The 19,817-nt window shown below is 45.7% G+C and overlaps 1 pseudogene; it reads left to right on the top strand.

Annotated features, from left to right (window-relative positions):
* The first annotated feature begins 3,184 nt into the window (after window positions 1–3,184).
* LOC136398416 (CWF19-like protein 2) lies at window positions 3,185–16,832 on the top strand (annotated as a pseudogene).
* The last annotated feature ends 2,985 nt before the right edge of the window (window positions 16,833–19,817 follow it).

The raw sequence follows: 19,817 nt of genomic DNA, 5'->3' as shown, positions 1-19,817 counted from the left end.
ATTAACATACAAAAGTCCATAGCCTTTCTTCTTCTTTTTTTTTTTTTTTTGTATTTTTCTGAAGCTGGAAACAGGGAGAGACAGTCAGACAGACTCCCGTATGCGCCCGGCCGGGATCCACCCGGCACGCCCACCAGGGGGCGACGCTCTGCCCACCAGGGGGAGATGCTCTGCCCCTCTAGGGCGTCGCTCTGTTGCGACCAGAGCCACTCTAGCGCCTGGGGCAGAGGCCAAGGAGCCATCTCCAGCACCCGGGCCATCTTTGCTCCAATGGAGCCTCGGCTGTGGGAGGGGAAGAGAGAGACAGAGAGGAAGGAGAGGAGGAGGGGTGGAGAAGCAAATGGGCACTTCTCCTGTGTGCCCTGGCCGGGAATCAAACCCGGGACTTCCGCACGCCAGGCCGACGCTCTACCACTGAGCCAACCGGCCAGGGCCCCATAGCCTTTCTATCAATATATGCCAACAATGAAATATTAGAAAACGAACTCAAAAAAATAATCCCCTTCACGATTGCAACAAAAAAATAAAATACCTAGGAATAAACACAACAAAGAATGTAAAGGACCTATATAACGAAAACTATGAAGCATTGTTAAGGGAAATCGAAAAAGATACAATGAGATGGAAAAATATTCCTTGTTCGTGGATGGGAAGAATAAATACAATCAAAATGGCCATATTACCCAAAGCAATCTATAAATTTAATGCAATTCCCATCAAAATTCCTATGACATTCTTTAAAGAAATGGAACAAAAAATCATCAGATTTATATGAAACTATAAAAACCCCCGATTAGCCAAAGCAATCCTAAGGAAAAAGAATGAAGTTGAGGGCATTACAATACCTGACTTCAAACTATATTATAGGGCCACGACAATCAAAACAGCATGGTATCGGCAGAAAAACAGACACTCAGACCAATGGAACAGAATAGAAAACCCAGAAATAAAACCACATATAAAGGGTCAAGTAATTTTTGATAAAGGGGCCAACAACACACAATGGAGAAAAGAAAGCCTCTTCAACAAATGGTGCTGGGAAAACTGGAAAGCCACATGCAAAAGAATGAAACTCGACTACAGCTTGTCCCCTTGTACTAAAATTAATTCAAAATGGATCAAAGACCTAAATATAAGACCTGAAACAATAAAGTACATAGAAGAGAACATAGGTACTAAACTCATGGACCTGGGTTTTAAAGAGCATTTTATGAATTTGACTCCAAAGGCAAGAGAAGTGAAGGCAAAGATAAATGAATGGGACTACATCAGACGTTTTTGCTCAGCAAGAGAAACTGACAACAAAATAAACGGACAGCCAACTAAATGGGAAATGATATTTTCAAACAACAGCTCAGATAAGGGCCTAATATCCAAAATTTACAAAGAACTCATAAAACTCAACAACAAACAAACAATCCAATAAAAAAATGAGAAGAAGACATGAACAGACACTTCTCCCAGGAAGAAATACAAATGGCCAACAGATATATGAAAAGATGCTCATCTTCATTAGTTATTAGAGAAATGCAAATCAAAACTACAATGAGATACCACCTCACACCTGTTAGATTAGCTATTATCAACAAGACAGGTAATAGCAAATGCTGGAGAGGCTGTGGAGAAAAAGGAACCCTCATTCACTGTTGGTGGGACTGTAAAGTAGTACAACCATTATGGAGGAAAGTATGGTGGTTCCTCAAAAAACTAAAAAGAGAACTACCTTATGACCCAGCAATCCCTCTACTGGGTATATACCCTCAAAACTCAGAAACATTGATACGTAAAGACACATGTAGCCCCATGTTCATTGCAGCATTGTTCACAGTGGCCAAGACATGGAAACCACCAAAAAACCCTTCAATAGAAGACTGAATAAAGAAGATGTGGCACATATACACTGTGGAATACTACTCAGCCATAAGAAATGATGACATCGGATTATTTACAACAAAATGGTGGGATCTTGATAACGTTATACGGAGTGAAATAAGTAAATCAGAGAAAACCAAGAACTACATGATTCCATACATTGGTGGGACATAAAAGCGAGACTAAGAGACATGGACAAGAGTGTGGTGGTTACCAGGGGTGGGGGGGAGGGGGGGCGCGGGAGGAAAGGAGGGAGAGGGAAAGGGGGAGGGGCACAAAGAAAACTAGATAGAGGGTGACGGAGGACAATCTGACTTTGGGTGATGGGTAAGCAACATAATTGATTGACAAGATAACCTGGACATGTTTTCTTTGAATATATGTACCCTGATTTATTGATGTCACCCCATTAACATTAATAAAAATTTATTTATAAAAAAAAAGGTAAAATATCTAAAAGGATGGGTGGTGTTCAACAGGTAGTGAATAGAGTGATCAGCTCTGACATCATCAACTCTCTGGGCTGGAAAGAGACTCCCAACTGCACACAGACTCACATTTTATTAATTATTTTCAAGCACAAGATTGGGGGGGATGCAATAGGCAGTCTGGGTTATCCAGTTCGTATATGCCATGTGCAGACAAAATTCAGACTCTCATTTTACATGCTTAGAAGAACTGAAAGAAAAACAGCTATTGCTGTTAAAATAATTATTACAGCTTACTTCATAATGTATAATCAATGTACACCCTCCAAAAGTAAGAAAAGAGAAACAGCTGCGACATAAAAATCAAGTTCTATTTTTAATTCACAGAAAGAAACAAGGTGATGTAGAAACTGAAGGTGAAGCATTCAGGATCCCAAATCACTGCTACAGTTGACCCTTGAACCACATGGGGGTTGGAGACACCAATCTCCTTCACATCACACAGTCTGCACATAACTTTGGACTCTCCAAACACTTAGCTACTAATTGCTCACTGTTAAGTGGAATGACAACATAAAGAGTTGATAAATGCATATTTTGTATGTTGTACGTATTATAGACTGCATTCTTACAATAAAATAAGCTAAAGAAAAGAAAATGGTACTAAGAAAATCACAGGAAGAGAAAATACATTTACAGCGTTTATTTTAAAAACTTAAGAATAGGACAAAAAATATGGCAGCTGCCAGTAGTCAACATGGAAGTGCAAAGAGCATCAGAGAGTGTTCAGAGCACCCCAGGGCCGCAGCGCAGAACCAGGCTCAAGCCCATTCTGAAAAGGAAGGAAGGCGTAAAGAACTTAAACGACTTCGGAGTGAGGACACATGGATGCTACCTGGAGGAAGCCAACATATTCAGATAACGTACAAAGTAGCCAAGAAAGTAGAAAATTAGACCTGATAAAATATAATAAAATTGTAAAAAACATAGTTCAAAAGATGTTACAAACAACAAAGATGAGTTTAGTGGTGATAAAAAGATAATAGATCTGGGTCTTTAGACACATGTGGAAGATTCCAATTCAAGGTAAAATCAAGAGTTTTTTTCTCTTGGAAATTTGAGACCTAAATTTTTTAAGACCCTCTGATGATGATGAACTGTCATTTCATCAAAAGGGTAGAAATTCTGAATCATTTAGTTCATCTTCAGCACTCGCCACTCAAAGTTCTGTGCATTGTGGTTTTTGAAAATGCACATAGAACAGTGAAAAAAGTTTATCATCATGGAGTCAGTCTGATGAGAGGAGGAGGAGAGAGGAAACAATTCAAATCAAGTGCTGTAAGAAACCAGTTGCAGTGTTGCCTATCAACACATTTCAGAAGACACAAGAGGAAAATCCCAGGGTGAAAGCTTGAGGGATGACTCTTGGAAAAAGAATGTCTATAGGACACAGTATTCATTGGCTGGAAGTGGTCCCGAGGATGAATCCATGCACATCTTGAGTTTTGATGAGAGGAACAAGTTGGGAGCCAAGATTGTCAAGGCAGAGATGATGGGAAATATGGAATTAGATGAACAACTTAAAGCCCAACTTGAAAAGGCAAATAAATTTAAAGAAACTATAACACAGATATCATCCAAAAAATGTAGGGTAGAGAGTGAAGACTAGTAAGAAGTGATTCTTATCAGGACAGATAGGTCTGGAAGGCTTTGGCCTGTGAACATTCCAGGGAAACCCCTGGAATCTAAAAGATGAAAAAGGAAGAGACAGATGGCATCAACCCTTGAGAAAAAAGTAAGGATCAGATACTTTCCTGATGATGACAATCTATGCCTCAATGATTTGGTCAATAATGAAAAGTTGGGAACAGCAAAATAGCAAAACAAACTTTTTATGAAAATGGCATCTAAGTTTACGGGGAAAACAGATAGAGACTATTATGTTCTGGCTGACATGTTTGTCTCCAAAGCAGCGGAGAGAACATTTTGGTGAAGAGGAAGAGAACCAAAGAGAAAAGCTATGCTGAACACTGGAGTCTTATTGCGGTGGAAACATGTCTATATTGGAAATATGTCTGTATTGTTTTGACAGCTCTCACTTTCCCAAGCACCCTATTGTTGCAACGAGTATTAAGTTTATTTATATTTACCCAACTTTTGATCTCTTTCTGAGGGTCACTGCCTGATAGTCCCTTTGTAGCACAATAGAGTAGCTACTATATTTGGATGAAGACATCTGAGAGAAAATTCATATGTTTAGAAAATCATTGGTAAAGATGTTTGAAGATAAAGGATTGGACTGCATATTTTTAGAAACTAATGTAAGCATGATGGAACAGTGTTGTATGGTTTATGAATTCATTCCTCTCTCAAAAGAACTGGGTGATATGGCTCCTGTCTATTTTAAGAAAGCCATAATGGAATCTCATGAAGAATGGTCTATGACCACAAAATTGATTGATCTCTCTTCAAAAGATAAGAGAAAGCCTATGCCCAAAGGCTTGACTTACTTCTCTGATTCTGGTCTCCAAGGAGGGTTTGCCCATGTCACTGAAGGTCAACACAAATTCCCTCATTACTTTGGAAAGGAAATCATCGGTGGGCTTCTGGATACAGAACCAAGACATTAGAGGAAAGAGGTCTGAGAAAGCTTTGAGGACGAGAGGAAGAAAGCACTGGAGTGGTAGAAACCATCTGACTTCACCAAAAGTAAAAAATGTTGAGTCATACCTTTCATTTTTATTTCCTCTTCAGATTCCTTTGTTTTATTTCCCTTGCACCAACTAAACTACTGTCTCTTGGGCCATAGGGAAAGTCCTGCACTTGGGACAACTGTGAATCGTTGGATTGTGTCATTTCCTTCCCTGCCTACTTCTGTGGACTTCATTGTAGAAATCCAGGAATCAGACCAGAAAGACTGGGTGACCTGCTTGTGTTCCAGCTCTGAACCTGTGTCTCTGTGTTCTGCACTACTCAGTGAATGTACAGAAAGGCTTTTCCAAAGGATTAGTTGGGAAGTATAGTACATCACTGGTTCATAAGGAAATGAGTCAGCTTCAAAGTTGAGTCTACTGATTGACTTCTTTTGCATTTTTAAAATTAAGAGTTGGCATATTTAGCAATTGAAATTTCTTTTCATAGCTTTTTACAGAAGAAGCCTTAATTTTCTACCAGTAGCATATATATCATTGCTAGTTCTTTTATTAAAGGAAAAAGAATGTTTCAAAGATAATAAAGAATTAAATGAAGTATTTAAAAAAAAACCCTGAGCATAAGTGGACCAATGCAATTCAAACCATATTGTTCAAGGGTCAACTTTTCTTTCCCTTTCTCAAAAGATATGGGGCTCTTTGGTGGGCTTGCCAAAAGTAGGATCTGCTGAACCCTTTGACGACTAGTCCCAAGGGCTGTCCTACCTTGAGTTAGAGAAGGCTGGGTTCCTCTTTTCTTCCTCACCCCCTCCACTGCCCTTTGCAGCTTCAAATGGGGAGGATCAGGTTGTTTCAAATAAGCCATCTCTGTACTGGTAACATTTACTGTGAGAGGCAGAAGACCTTTAAGAGTCGGAAGAGTGTGTACCATTAGGATAGCAGCTGCCCCCCACAGTCACCCAACACCCTGAGCCCCCATTGCTATGGGATCTGGTTGCTAAAGTCACCATCTTTCCTGGACTCCTTCCTTAGCTGTGTGTTCCTTAACAAATTGAAAATGCAGCAATCCACTCAGAGGGGTGCTTGCAATGATAGAAACACCTAAATTCACAGTAATTGTGCACAAAAGCCTGTTTGAAAAGGCAAGGGGAAATACTGTTCACAAAAAGACTGCTGAACAATTGTAACTCTTGGAAAAACTGGCCATTAACTTAGCAGTATGTAAACTCTTGCTGCCTACCCAGGCCCGGTACCAGGGAGCTAGTCAATGTCCATACAACACTGCCAAGAAAGGGCAAAGGGCAAGGGCCAATGTGGAGAGAAAACAGCCAGACGGTCATGGCCATACCTTCCCTGTTAAGGCAGGCCTCAGCATACACAGGCTGTGTACAAGACAAGTCTGTAGAAAGTACTTGCCTGGGGCTTCACCACGTGCTTCAGTTTATGTGGGGCTCAGGCTGGTGAGGCTTCCAATCTGGTTCCTAAGAGAAAGGACTGGAGCTCTGTCACAGAGCTCTGGACCAACGACTGACTCAGTAAGACAGGGATCAGGCCTACTGTACCTGTAGCTAAGTTCTGTGATCTCACCTCCACTTACATCAAATGTGACATAGAATGTATAAAATTTAAAGAGAGAAGGGTTGAGATTCTCCTTACCCTACCTGGTTTGTTCACTGCCTGCTGGAGTCTGAGACACCAAGGACCCCACTTCCTGGCTTCCCTACCACTGGGCTCCCCCACACAGGGGACTTTCCTGTGCACCTCTGTAACAGGCCCCACCACGGAGGCTCAAATTCTCCGGTGAGTGGTGGTGGGGGTTCTCAGAGCCGCATCCACAGCTCCATGCGCGGACACTGACCAGCAGGTAGGACCCTCCACACCCCCAGAGCAGCTGCTGGCCAGCTCAGGTGGTCATTGCTGCCCATCTGGCCAAGGGCTGAGCTTCTAACAATTCTACCAGCCCTGAATCACATGCATTAAATCCTCTTCTGCCTAAATGAACTCGAGTGGCTCCTGAATAGTACACGTGCTGAGGATGCTGTCGACCAAGATGCAGAAATCTCAGGTGAAAAAAACTTAAACATTACTTCAGGAAGGACATTTCCAAGGAAAGGCTTGTATATACATAGGAAATCTACTGAGCAGACAGAACTTTGAAGGAACCAGCCAGACAAATGTGCAAAAGAGCACGGATAAGGATGTTCATCATTGTGCTGTTACTCAGTGGTGAAGGGTTGAAAATGACCCACCTAAACGTCCATCCACAGAGAGCTTGGGCAAGTAAGCTGAGAGCCACCCATATGATGTAGCTCCTCACAGCCATAAGAATTGTGCTCCAGAAGGTGTCTAATAATGTAGAAATAAGACTCAACAAATACTACTAATTTTGAAAGGCAGCCCACAAAACCATCTAGACATGACCTCTTTTTAACTAAATAAATACTTTTGTGCATATATGACTATTCGGTATAGCACAAACATTTGGAATGATATGCCCCCAAATGTTACCAAGACACCTGCTCATGTTCTGCCCCTGCATGTGCTAGATGTAGAGCCTGTGGTACAATGGCCTGGCCTTGAGCCACACAAGGGACCAGCCAAAGAGCAGGCTGGCTGGACTGAGCCAAATCACAAGTTTGGTCCAAGCCCCAGACAGTAGGCAGGCCTGCTCTGTGCCAAGTTCACTATCGTCCTGGCCTCCCTTGAGTGCTGGCCTGGCCAAGTCCTGTCCACAGTAGTTCCTCCACCACCTAGAGATTCCCCTGGGCTGCCTCAGGGTCCAGGCAATGCACCTAGTAATTTCAGTTCTAAATGTGGTAACAGGTAAGTCCTGCTTACTCAAATCTAAGACCCATATTTGCTCGTGTAAGCCATGGAGAAAAGATGACACTGGCTAAGCCTTGGAAAATGAATGACTCACCTTCAGAGTGCTTGTGTGTGTGTGTCAAGAGCCCATTTTCACATAGAGAGTATACTGGAAGAGCGAACCTATGGTGATTTTAATATCTCACTTCCGATGGAGCATGCAGCTGACACCCAACAACCATCCAAAAAGACGTAATCAATTCTATTTCTGTGGAAATGATCCCAGTTCACAGAGAATGAATCACCAGGTGGGGTGGTATGGCCTGTGGTTCAGATGTCGAGTGGGTGGGTCTTACCCACCTACTGAGCCCATCCCCGTCCTCCTCCTTCCCCTCCCCCTCCCCCCTCTTTCTCCTCTTCCTCCTCCTCCCCCTTCCTCTCCCCTTCCCCCTTTTTCTCCTCCTTCTCCTCCTCCTCCCCCTTCCTCTCCCCCTCCCCCCTTTCTCCTCCTTCTCCTCCTTCTCCTGCTCCTCCCCCTTCCTCTCCCCCTCCCCCTCTTTCTCCTCCTTCTCCTCCTCCTCCCCCTTCCTCTCCCCCTCCCCCCCTCTTTCTCCTCCTCCTCCTCCTCCTCCTCTCTACCATGAGCAGGGTCAGCACTGCCACTTCTAAGTCCCAAAGCCTCCTTGCAAAAAGGACCCACAAAAGGTTCTTGGTACCACTCTTTGGGAAGAGGGGGTGAGAGAACTCATGAATCATTAAGGCATTAAAGCAAGATGGCCCATGGGACTAGGAGCTGGTATTACAACCAGGTTAGAGTAGTAGGTGCAGAGGGGAGATGGTCAGAACAGCTCACAGCATATCCCAGAGGAGTGACCTCAAGAGACCCAGGTCTGTGTAGATTATTATGCTAAGTGAAATAAGCCAGTCAGAGAAAGACAAGTACCATATGATCTCACTTATATGTGGAATCTAATGAACACAATAACTGAACAAACAAAATGGAAACTGAAACATAAATATATAAAACAGACAACTGTCAGAGGGAAGGAGGCTAGGTGAAAAAAAAGGTGAAGGGATTAAGCAAAATGTGTATGTGTGCATGCAGGTGTGCATGTGTATAGGTGTGTGTGTATGAAACACGCAGACATAGACAACATCATGGTGACAGCGAAGGAAAGATGGGGGGACTAGGAGGAGGGGCAAAGTGGGGATGAATGGGAAGGGAGAGACTTTATTTAGGCAATGGGTGCACAATGTGGTGCGCAGATGATATTTTGTTGAGCTGCACACTTCAAACCTGCATGGTTTTGAACCAATGTTACCTCAATAAACTAAAAAAAAATGAGAAAGAGAGGGAGACCCAGGCCTGAGCCTCTGCCCTACGACAAAGGGCAGCCTCTACACTGACTGCAACTGTCCCTGCACCTGTCAGGTGCAGACAGTGCACCTGGCCATGAGCTGCAACCAGACCAAAAAGAGCTGAGAGTTGAGACTGCCTTGCACAAGCTCAAAGCAGTATATAGATCATGACCAAGGGCCATTCTCCCACGGTCAGTTCTTTCCTGAGGAGCTGAGAGCAGAAACCAGCCCTGAACATGCACAGTGCCCATCTGTGAACCTAGAGTGCTACATGAGCCCATGAAGACCTATCGTGGTCCCACGGGTCCCCAAGCTCTGCAAGCTCACCCATCTCAGTGGGACGGTGGCTTTGCAAAAATTATCCAATCTGGAAACTGATTTTACAAGACTAATTTAGTGTTCTTCTATAATGTACCTTTGTTGTATTGTTTGAAAATATTCCATTATGAAGAAAAGACAGCAAAGGGAATGATGACCCTTCTAAGATACACTAAGTATAGATAAATACACCGGAAGGAGAGCACGTGTGTATTAGACATAGACAGAAAGCTCTGGAAAAACCAAGAGACTCCTATTGTCCACAAGGCTATGCAGACCCAGGCAGCTGCGCAGTAAACGTTCATGACATGCTAAGTGGTGTCTGAAATGGCACTGAATATCCACGATACAGTCATGCACATCAGACCAAGTATACAAGGGGAACCTAACTTAGGTCATTTTTCTGCTACCCCCTGGAGACAACCGTTCTGTTCTTTTAATCCACAGCTTTTCACAAGCCTGCAAGCCACAGATGTGGCAGGGTCAGAGTCGGATTAAGGTCGGTTGAGGACCTGGTAGCAGAAGAAAATATCGGGCCCCTTAAAAAAAAAGATGGGGAAAATAAAAATATACATTAACCACATTTTTAAATAAATAAAAAAATATTATGTACTATTAATGTTAAAATTGCACATATGAAACCAAACTTGATGTCATTAGAAAAAAAGTGTAAAGTTGGGGTTTTGTGGGGCCCTTCAGAAGTCGGGGCCCAGGGCGCGCGTCTGGTGTGCCCACCGTTAAATCTGCCTCTGGACAGGGCAGAACTGCTCCTAAGCTTGCACAACACGTGTGTGTCACTGGCCTAGAACCTCCCATCCATGGCCCCACTGCTAGTTTTGTAACTCTGGTCCCTGTGAGCATATATATAGCAGGGAAACAGGCACTGCAGAGCAGGACGGAACACACATACGCTGTGGACTTCAGGGCTGAGGGCACTCTGCCAAGTGCACCCTCTCCTACCTCTGTTACTTTCTTCATCTGCTTCCCCTTGCTTCTCACTGTGTGTTTTAAACTGCACCAAGGTCAGCCCTGACCAGTTATTTCAGTCGGTTACAGCATCGTCCCAAAACACCAAGGTTGCAGGTTCTATCCCCGGTCAGGGCTTACACAGGAAGCAACCAATGGATGCACGACTAAGTGGAACAACAAATGAATGCTTCTCTCTTTCTCTTTCTGTCTCTTTCTCTCCCTGCTTCTTCCCCTCTCTCTAAAAACAATTTTAAAATTTAAAAGGAAATTAAAAATAAATAAAGAAATTGCACCAAGGTCATTGCCCTTCTGCCGTCTCCCAATAGCTCTGCTAGGGAGCACTCTGTATAGCAGATTTGCTCATTTTCTTTAAATGCCACCGGATCCCCTGTGCAGAAGGACTCTTGACTGCTTTAGGTACTTTAGAGGATCCTCATCGGGAATTATAATAAATGCTCTTCCACCTTCTAAGAAAACAATGGAAGAAAAACAGCTACAAATAATTTATGAAGCATTTTCTCTGCTGATATAGTATCTCAAGTGGTGAGAGAGAAAGAAAGAGAGAGACAGAGAATGAATCACCAGCCACTCTACGGGGTGTCCATAACTGACACTGGAGCCCTGACCATCTGCCTGTCCCTCTCGGGTGGACCACTTGCTTTAAGAAAGCAAAACACCGCTGACACGTTCATACCCCACACTGGCAGCAGCCATTCTGAGAGTGGTTTCTTAGGAAGCGTGTGCACCACAGCTAATGCCTCCCACAGACATGGGAACTCAGGGGCAGAAACCAAGGAGAGCTTGGTCTATAGACCTCAGAGGGAAAGCAAGCCTTCTGGAAGTTCTCAAGCTTCAGACATTTGAAAACCAGACCCACACACCAAGGCCAGGAGGTTTGAGCAAACAAATAACTTTCCATTCCTCCCTTTCAAAGGGATCTTTTGTGATTTCTTTTCACCAATACCTTAATCATAAGAAAAATATTTGAGAGCCCTTCCTACCAGGAACAGTGCAAGTGTCTGCACAGAGTTAGTGGCTGACTCTGGTGAGGGGTGTCCCTGGCTGCCTGACCAAACCTGTTCTGTCAATTTGCTAAGCACTCACGTGGCAACTTCTGGTTCATGACCCACAGAGCTCGGGATTAAGGGGTAAAGCCCATTAAAGCAATACAAAGAATTCTAAGGTAAGAAGGACCAATTGCCTAACCTAAAAGTTCGAAATGATTTTCCAGATACAGATACCTTAAGAATAACAGAAGTAAAAGAAAATGTAGCTAATTTCCATTCAGTGTGGAGAAAACACAGGAATTTAAAGTTGTCCTACCTACAAGTGATACTAACTATACCAGGGTTTACAGGTACCTAGACAATGAGAAGGATCAGAAAGGCACCAGGAAGAGTCAAGCCACAGCTGGGTCCCAAAAGGCCATCCTGCCAGGTCCTTTTGTCTCCAGGGAATCAAGAGCTCCATCTCATGGGAAGTTCTCTTTCATCTCATGTCCATGTGACCAAGACTTACGGTTACTTAAAGTCCCACCTCCTCCAAGAAGCCTTCCCTAACCATTTCATCTTCTACCCACTGAATGTGAACAAAACCCAGGGCTTGAGTATTCAGCTTTGGGCCTCAAAACAGGCTAATCTTATTCTCCAAGTAATTCTTAAGCATCCTGAAGAAGCAATTATGTCTGGGACTTTTCTACATTCACTCAATTGCTTTTAGCAAATGCCAAGCACATAGTAGGCCATTCTGACTATGCAGAAGCAGCAGCATAAATAGGAATGATGGTTTGAAAGACATTAATCCACATGAAATTCCACTTACCAGGCTGGGCTTGGTACTGTGAGAGCAGAAAGCATTTCTTTTCTCCCCCTCCACCAACCCTTCAAACTGTATTTTTCCTGCTTCCTCCCATTCCCTGGCTGGTTTCTCCAGCAGTTCTTTCTCCCCACCCTAGCTTTTCCAGTCTTTTCCAGGGAGTAAGAACCAGTGCACATAAACCAGGTTGAAGCCCAGAAAACTAGAGAAGGGGAGAGGAAGGGAGCTTCCTGTCTCTCTCCCCAGATCACTCCTCCCTGCATCAGGGTGTATCTGGTTTGTCTAGGAATGAGGAGTTAAAAGAAAAATGATATTTAAATTCCCTTTACCTATCACAAGCAAAGTTTTGAAGTTTCAACCCAGAGCTTTACTGTAAGCCACAATATACAGAGGACAGAAGATACAACATAAGAATGATTCCTGCTCCCCAGGTAGAAAGAAGCTCCTGCAGTACAGGTTAGGGGGGATCTGGAAGGACCAAGCCCCTCCCCCCCTGCACCTGGCCAGGAGGGGAGAGGTGGTAAAGGAAGAGCCACCTCTGCAAAGCAGAGGGGACATGGAAAGCATGGTGAATTTTTGTCCTGCTTCCTGCTGGGACCACTGGAGACCACGCAGAAACGGCATCCCAGCATGGCTCTGGCTACTTGGGCAGGTACTCAGGTGCCCAGCAGGGACCTGGAAGAGACCCACAGTGTGGGAACTTCAGGGCCAGGGTGCAGTAGGCAGGTTCCCAGCTGAGGCTCACCCCAGTGACACCCAGCTAGACAATGTTCAGTGGAAACAGGAGGAGGCTCAATGGTGGTGAGAAACTCAGCAAAGGATCAAATGACCAACAAGAGGACACTCTCCCCACAGCCCCTGATGTGACCACAACCTGCTCCTAGTACCCAGAGACCTCCTGTGGAAGAAGGGGCTGCAAGGTGACCTGGAGAGGCTGAGAGGCTGACTCTCAAGGTACCAAGCTGCTTTAAACTAGACAGTGACTGAGATAATATTGACTGAATTCGGTTCAGGAAAATCACAATCACAAGCTAGGACCAAATGTAAGAAATGGAACCAAATCATTGATTCGGGGTAGCAAAAGTAAGTTCTCTTATAACAAAAGCTGCACACTTGTAGCTGGTAAGCTCTGCCCTTTCCATGATAAACTGGGCAGGAAACATCCCTACTCTGATTCAAATGCTTCCATGCGTCCCCATGCAGAATTTATGAGTGTCTGTGCATGACAAGGCACAAGGCTAACGTCCAGAGAAAAAGCAGGTGGTTGCAAGCTTGCCAAGGCAAATCCAGGCCCACCACGGCAACACAGAAAACTTACCTGCCCAGGTGGTCAGATGCTTTCACAAGCAGCCTCTCATCTATCCCTGGCTGTGTGAGCTGGCTATCATTACTCCCATTCTGCCGAACAGCCAGCTGAGACTCAGCAAGATTCCATGACAAGTTCAAGATGATCAAGCTCAACGGCATTACCACTAGGAGAGCCATCCTTTAGTATGCCCTTGTGGCTGGTCCTGTGCAGTAGCCAGATGCTCTGCAGTAGCTGTGCAACATCAGTGGAGAGCCCACTGTTTTTATTTGAAATGAGGAAACGTGCTTAGAGAGGTTAAGAAAACTGACTCGCAGGCAAGTCTAAAACTAAGGTGAGGTAAGTGAGGCACTCACCTCAGGCACAAAGTTTAAGGAGCACCAAAAACCTTCTTGAAATCCATGTTTTAATGTAGTGTTTTTCAAACACCTAAACTAATACAAAATCCACGTTGTAGAAAAATATCACAATTTTAAATAAAGACAGAATCAACATTCCTTACTGATCTCAAGCTCCAACATGGCTTAACACAGCACTGAGGCAGAGCCAGGAAGCCAGCCCAGCTCAAGCCTTCTCCACCAGCCCCGAAGGCAGGGACCCCAGATGTCCCTGAACTGCACTATCTCTAGATACATGTTTCTCCTTACAATTTAATGACCTTGAAGGGCCCTTAAGAGTGACCACAGTGCCCCATCATCCCAGGTGTGAACACTGTGGCTGAGCTCCAAGGAGAATATGGGGTCTAAACAGTCTGTTCCATGGTCATGTGTGAATTATGTAAATGAAGGAAGCCTGTGGGCTTGGGTAAGGGAAGATATTTTAAGACATCAGCTTGAGAAGGTGTGGGGGTGGGCTCTAAAAGGATCACACTGCTGCTTGTCTTCCACTTAAAGGATTTCCTGGCTCAAAATGAAGTGTTTATCAGTGACACGATGCCAGCTGTGGGCCTGTACCTACACAAGTCCCAAATCCAACTCTGCTGGCATCTCCTTCTCCTTGCATTTCAAAAGCCCAACGTTAGCTCATCTGAGCAACTACCTACCTAGCTACACTTGTTAGCCTCTTATTAAAGCCTTGCCTGATAGAAAACGTCTGTTCAACAAATATCTGTTGATTAAAAATTTAAACATTTCTTAAATCAAACCCAGAATCCCTTACTACTGGCTTGTAGTCAAAGCGTCAAACTTGTTTAATAAATATACCATTAGCTGAACAAAAAAAGAAAGACAGTGAATGAATTTGTCCCCATTTTCTCCTGCAATGGCCCTTAGGGACAGGAGCACAAATCTTTCCCATACCAATAATCTCCACCTGGCAAGCCCCGCTCCCTTCACCTTTTATTTTATTCACGCATTACCTGCCAGGCTTTTGCCTCCCAAATCCAAGTTAAGTCCAGCAAAGTGAGCAAAGGGAAACTTTGGGAGCACAGCCAGCTCCTCTCGCCCCAGCCCTGCGCTTCCCCGGCCCGCGCCCGCACCGCCGAGGCAGGGCCACCGGGCGGCGTGGCGCAGCCCTCCGCGCCCCCGCACCCAGCCCGACGTTGGGACACGACTGCCGCCCGCGCCGCCCCCACCCGAAGCCCCGCGCCGCCGGTCTGGCCCCCGCGCGCCGCGGCCACCCCACGTCCCGGCGCCCAGTACCTGCACCGGCGGCAGGGCTGTTCCAGCCGGGGCGCTCCTGGCGGCCCCGCGGGATCCTGCGGCAGGGTTGCGAAGCAGCAGGTAGCCGCTGGCCTCACGAAGCCCGGCGTTCGGGACCCGCGCGGGCACGATCCTCTCGCGACAGCGCTCGCGCTCCTGGACGCGCTCCCAGCCAGCGTCGCTTCCCGGTCACGCTCGGCTCCGCGGGGGCGGACGCCGTGCCGCTCGCTTGGCCGCCGCGCGCCGCCCTCGCCTGCTGCTCCCGAGAGCGTCTGGAATCGGCCCAGGGCTCGCGGGGGGCGCGGCGGAACCGAGGCGGCAGGGCACCTTCCTACCCGCCCGCGCGGCGGCGCTGTCGGGGCTTCGGGCCCGGCCGCCCTGACCTCAGCGGGCCGTGGTCCACCCGAGACTCGGACGGGTCTGGAGAGCGAGGCCAAGCGGCGGCCCCGCGCACCGGCACTCCAGCATCCCCCTTACAGATCACCTTCGCTTTCGCGGGTCACCCGGGCCTGTGTTCCGGACCCGCCTGGCGAAGCCGGCGGGCAACGAGGCGGGCCAGAGGGAGTGGGCGCCGAGGTGGGACGTGCGCATTTGAATAAAAGTAAAAGTTGGTTTTTTATAACCTTGTGGGTCCCGAGCGCCTCCAGGCTAATTAGGAAGCAGCTGCCCTATCTTGAGGTGACTCACTGTTGTGACACCACAAGTGTGGGAAGGCTGGCTGCTAAGGACTTGGCAGCTGCGCTCGCTCCCCTTTTTTCTTTTACAGGCAGCTGGCCCATGTGGGGAGACCCTGTTTGGAAACGTACTGGGGGGTCGGATGCTCAGCCAGTCAGGACACTCGCGCTGAGATCTGGATCGCCCCCACCCCAATCACGGTCCCCAAAAGCAGGGAGGGAAGACGAATGCCAGCTGTGTTCCCGCAGGAACCAAGGCCACAGCAGTTTACACGTGGAAACCTGTATGTCAGCTGGGAGAGAGGGTGCTGAGGTCAGACTGTTACCTGAAGTCTGAACTGCCAGCGCTGTTCTTTGGGAGACAATCACCTGGCCCCTGCGCCACTACCTGGGTGGTGGGTCTGATGAGTTTTACGTGCGTTTGCACAACTCTCGGCAACAGAGAAAAGGGACAACACTGGGAGGGGCTCTTTCCACCTCTGGCGGCAGACAGGAACAAAATAAAAATGGGGACCAAAATCCCAAATAGAAGAATCAGTGGCACATCAAAGAGACAGATCTCATTTAATAAGCGTATATAGAAAAATTTCCCTTTGCATTTTTTTATATACAGTGGGTCCTCACTTAGGACATCTCGACATAGGACGTTTTGAGTCTAGGACAATCACTCCCATAAAAATTTTTAAAAATTGAGACAAGTCTTTCGGCATAACCCTTAGCGTTGTACTTACCGATTATGTGGTTGAACTAGTTGGGTTACTTGTGGTGGAAGAATATTCAGTATTCTTTTTCTGTGGCTTTGTTGTTTTTATGTTCTAGATTATAATTTTACAACTGTGTTAGAATTAGGTAAGTGACTTAGAATAGGGTGTGTTTCAACTTACACCAAAATATGGATTACATCACTGTTGTAGGAATGGAACTGTGTCATAACCTGAAGACCCCCCTGGAAACCCTTTGGCACAAGCTATTCATTTAAGAACACCTTTGGACAGGTAAGTGCTTTAAATTCTCAGTGTAGATTAAGAAACAAAAGTATATTGTGAATGGGTCCATGGCCCCCAAGTTAATGACCTGCACCCACAATGGCCAGGTTACTCAGGACAGAATCAGTGACTTTGTCAGTGTGTTTGCTTTGCACAAGAAGAACCCTCAAAACCCAACAACATCAGCAAATCTACAAACCCTTCTCTCTTTTCCCTTCAGCCTCTGCTCCTTGCTTTTCAAAATCACATTGTGTTTTAACTATTAAATATTTATTGACTCTATAAATCACCTTTCTACCTAAGGATTCATTTGTTTCCTGACTATCTTAAGCCTCTGGCTTTATTTATGTGAGCTGTGGGTGGCTTTTGAAGTTCCTAAAGGCTTTGAAGCTGAGAAAGAACACAGTGTCAACATCCAAAATAGCAAGTGGTAGGGAACTTTGTGAATAGGTTAGGGGAATGGAAAATTTCTGGGGTCTAGGAGAGCAAAAACTTTCATGCTTTAAAAGGTTGAAAGAAAGAATATCGCTCCCCCATCCTCCTCTCTTCCACCTTCCTGCTGAGGACTGGGTCCTCAGGGCCCTGACATGTGGCTTTCAAGGGAGCCCTTTCCCTTCTCAAATGCTCTTGGACCATGCCTTCAAAGTCAGGCTGAGAAGTTAACGTGATCAAGTAGGACTTGCCGAAGTTTCAAGGAAACAAACCTTCAGACCCCAGCAGGTCCCTGAGCTAAGACCTGCCATTACTCCACTTTACAAATGAGAGACTGCTATTATTATCTCCATGTTGTGGGCGAGGGGACTCAGGCATGGAAAAGGCAAATAATGTACCCAAAGTCATGCCAGAAGTAAGTAGCAGAGCCAGGATTTGAACCCACAAACTGCACTCCCAGCACTGAACATGCTGCCTTTCTAAAAAATGGAACCTAATTCTGCAAACTGAAAACTGCCTTTAGTTTAGGAAATAAATGAGAATCAGCCCTTCCCACACTCAAAATGGGATATCCTCTGGGATATCAGAAAGCAAGCATATTGAAATTTAGTCTCCACTTACTTGACTCTTCATTTCGAAAAATCAGAGGACTGCCATTAATGGGCAAAGAGAATTTTGCCAAAGGCACCAGGCTATAACCAGGCTGGGACCTAGGAGACTGTGTTCTTTATTCAAGACAGTGCTTCACCGCAGGATTCTGCTCTGGAGTTTTCCCTTATAAAACACTCACTCCGTCTTACCTTGGGCTCAGAAAATATAGACCCCATAGGTGCAGATTGGAGGACTGGAGCTAAGGACCAGCAAGGAAACAACTAAAAATAAAAGAATGTCATCCTTCTCATGACAACAGGCCCATTGCCCAGATGAGCCTTGGTGATAGAAGTGGACTTGAGCTGCCTCATTGTCACAGACCACACAAGCCCTACTTTTGAGGCTGGCTGTCCCACAGGCTGGTTGTTCTGCAGAATCCAGATCCAAGCCAGTGTCCTTTGCATCCTAGTGCACTAATATGAATGACCATGTCACGTCCCTCTTTCTTTTTATTTTCCTTTTTTTTTAATTGAAAGGAGCAGAGATAGTGAGACAGATTCCCACTTTCACCCAGACCAGGATCCACCCAGCAACCCCATCTTGAGCCAATGTTTGAGTGCCAATCTATTTTTAGCCCCTGAGGCTGATGCACCTCAGTGTCGGGGGCCACATTCAAACCAAGCCACTGGCTGCGGGAGGGGAAGAGGGAGAGAAGGGGTAGTGGCAGGGGGGAGAAGCAGATGGTTGCTTCTCCTGTGTGCCCTGATTGGGAATTGAACCCAGGGTGTCCATACTCTGAGCTGATGCTCTATCCACTGAGTGACCAGCTAGAGCCACGTCCCTCTTTCAAAACCCTCAGTTTCAAAACAACAAAACAGGGTTGTTCAGGCCCTTGGGATTAAACCCAAGCCATTTAAGAGGGCCTACTCTGTCTGCGGCCGCCTCTTGGGCCTCTTCTCAATGACACCATCTGCTCACGCCACTCCAGCCAAACTGGCCTTGTTCCAAACCCCACTTCTTCCCTACCTGAGGCCTCTCCCAACAGCTACTCCCTGGAGGGCTTTACTCATTGCCCTTTGCCTTCCCCACTCTTCACCAGGTTGACTCCTGTTCATCCTTTAGGGTTTAGCTCAAATGTCACTTGCTTTGATCTTTTTTATTCTGGACTGTATTTCCCACTTGCCCTTGTTCTTTTCTTTAGAGTACATCTCACCCTGTCTAATGGTTTATTTTTGGTTTCTGAATTCCCCAAGCAGAGGACAGCTCCATGAGGGCAGAATGTGAATCAATTTTGAGCATTAGTGTTGTATAGCCAGCCCCTAGCACCTAGCACAGAGCTGCTACACAGTAGCTGCTTGAAAAATATCTGTTAATTAGTGCATTCCCACCATGACCTGTCTGACTCTAAATTGCTCCACCTCCCTCAGAAGTATGATTTTGTAGTACTCTCTCTTCTCTGCTCTTTTCCACCCTGGTCTTACTCCCTCTTTCCCAAAGTTCTGCTCTTTCCCCTTCCAAGGGTTTTTGGCTTTTTGACTGCTCTAGTGTCTCAAATCATCCCTTCCCAGCCTCCCTTTGCAGCCCTGATTTTCATGGTCCCAGTCATCGCCCCAACTACTGTCTTATGGGCAACTCCTGTCCCATTTCCTGGTCTTCTGGTTGAAGTCCCAAGCCTACACCAGGCTTTTCTGTGCCTACAGTGAGGCCTTTCTGTCCTACTAAGGAAAATCACAGACCCATACAGACTAAAACCACAAAAATTTATGGTTTCTGAACCCAGTTGGACTCTAATTCCTTTAGGCATTCTCTGAAAAACAAATAGAACAATACATAAAATAAGAAAGAAGGAAAGATTACCAGTAATTCCAATCTGAAATGAATCACTGGTGCATTTTATTGTTTTCTCTTCTACTTTTTATTTTCTAAGGAAGGCATGGAGTTAGCCTACAAACTCAACTGTATTCCACATAG

This window comes from Saccopteryx leptura, chromosome 3, assembly GCF_036850995.1.
Source record: "Saccopteryx leptura isolate mSacLep1 chromosome 3, mSacLep1_pri_phased_curated, whole genome shotgun sequence".
In the NCBI taxonomy this organism is placed as follows: Eukaryota; Metazoa; Chordata; class Mammalia; order Chiroptera; family Emballonuridae; genus Saccopteryx; species Saccopteryx leptura.
This window is presented reverse-complemented; position numbering and strand designations above follow the sequence as displayed.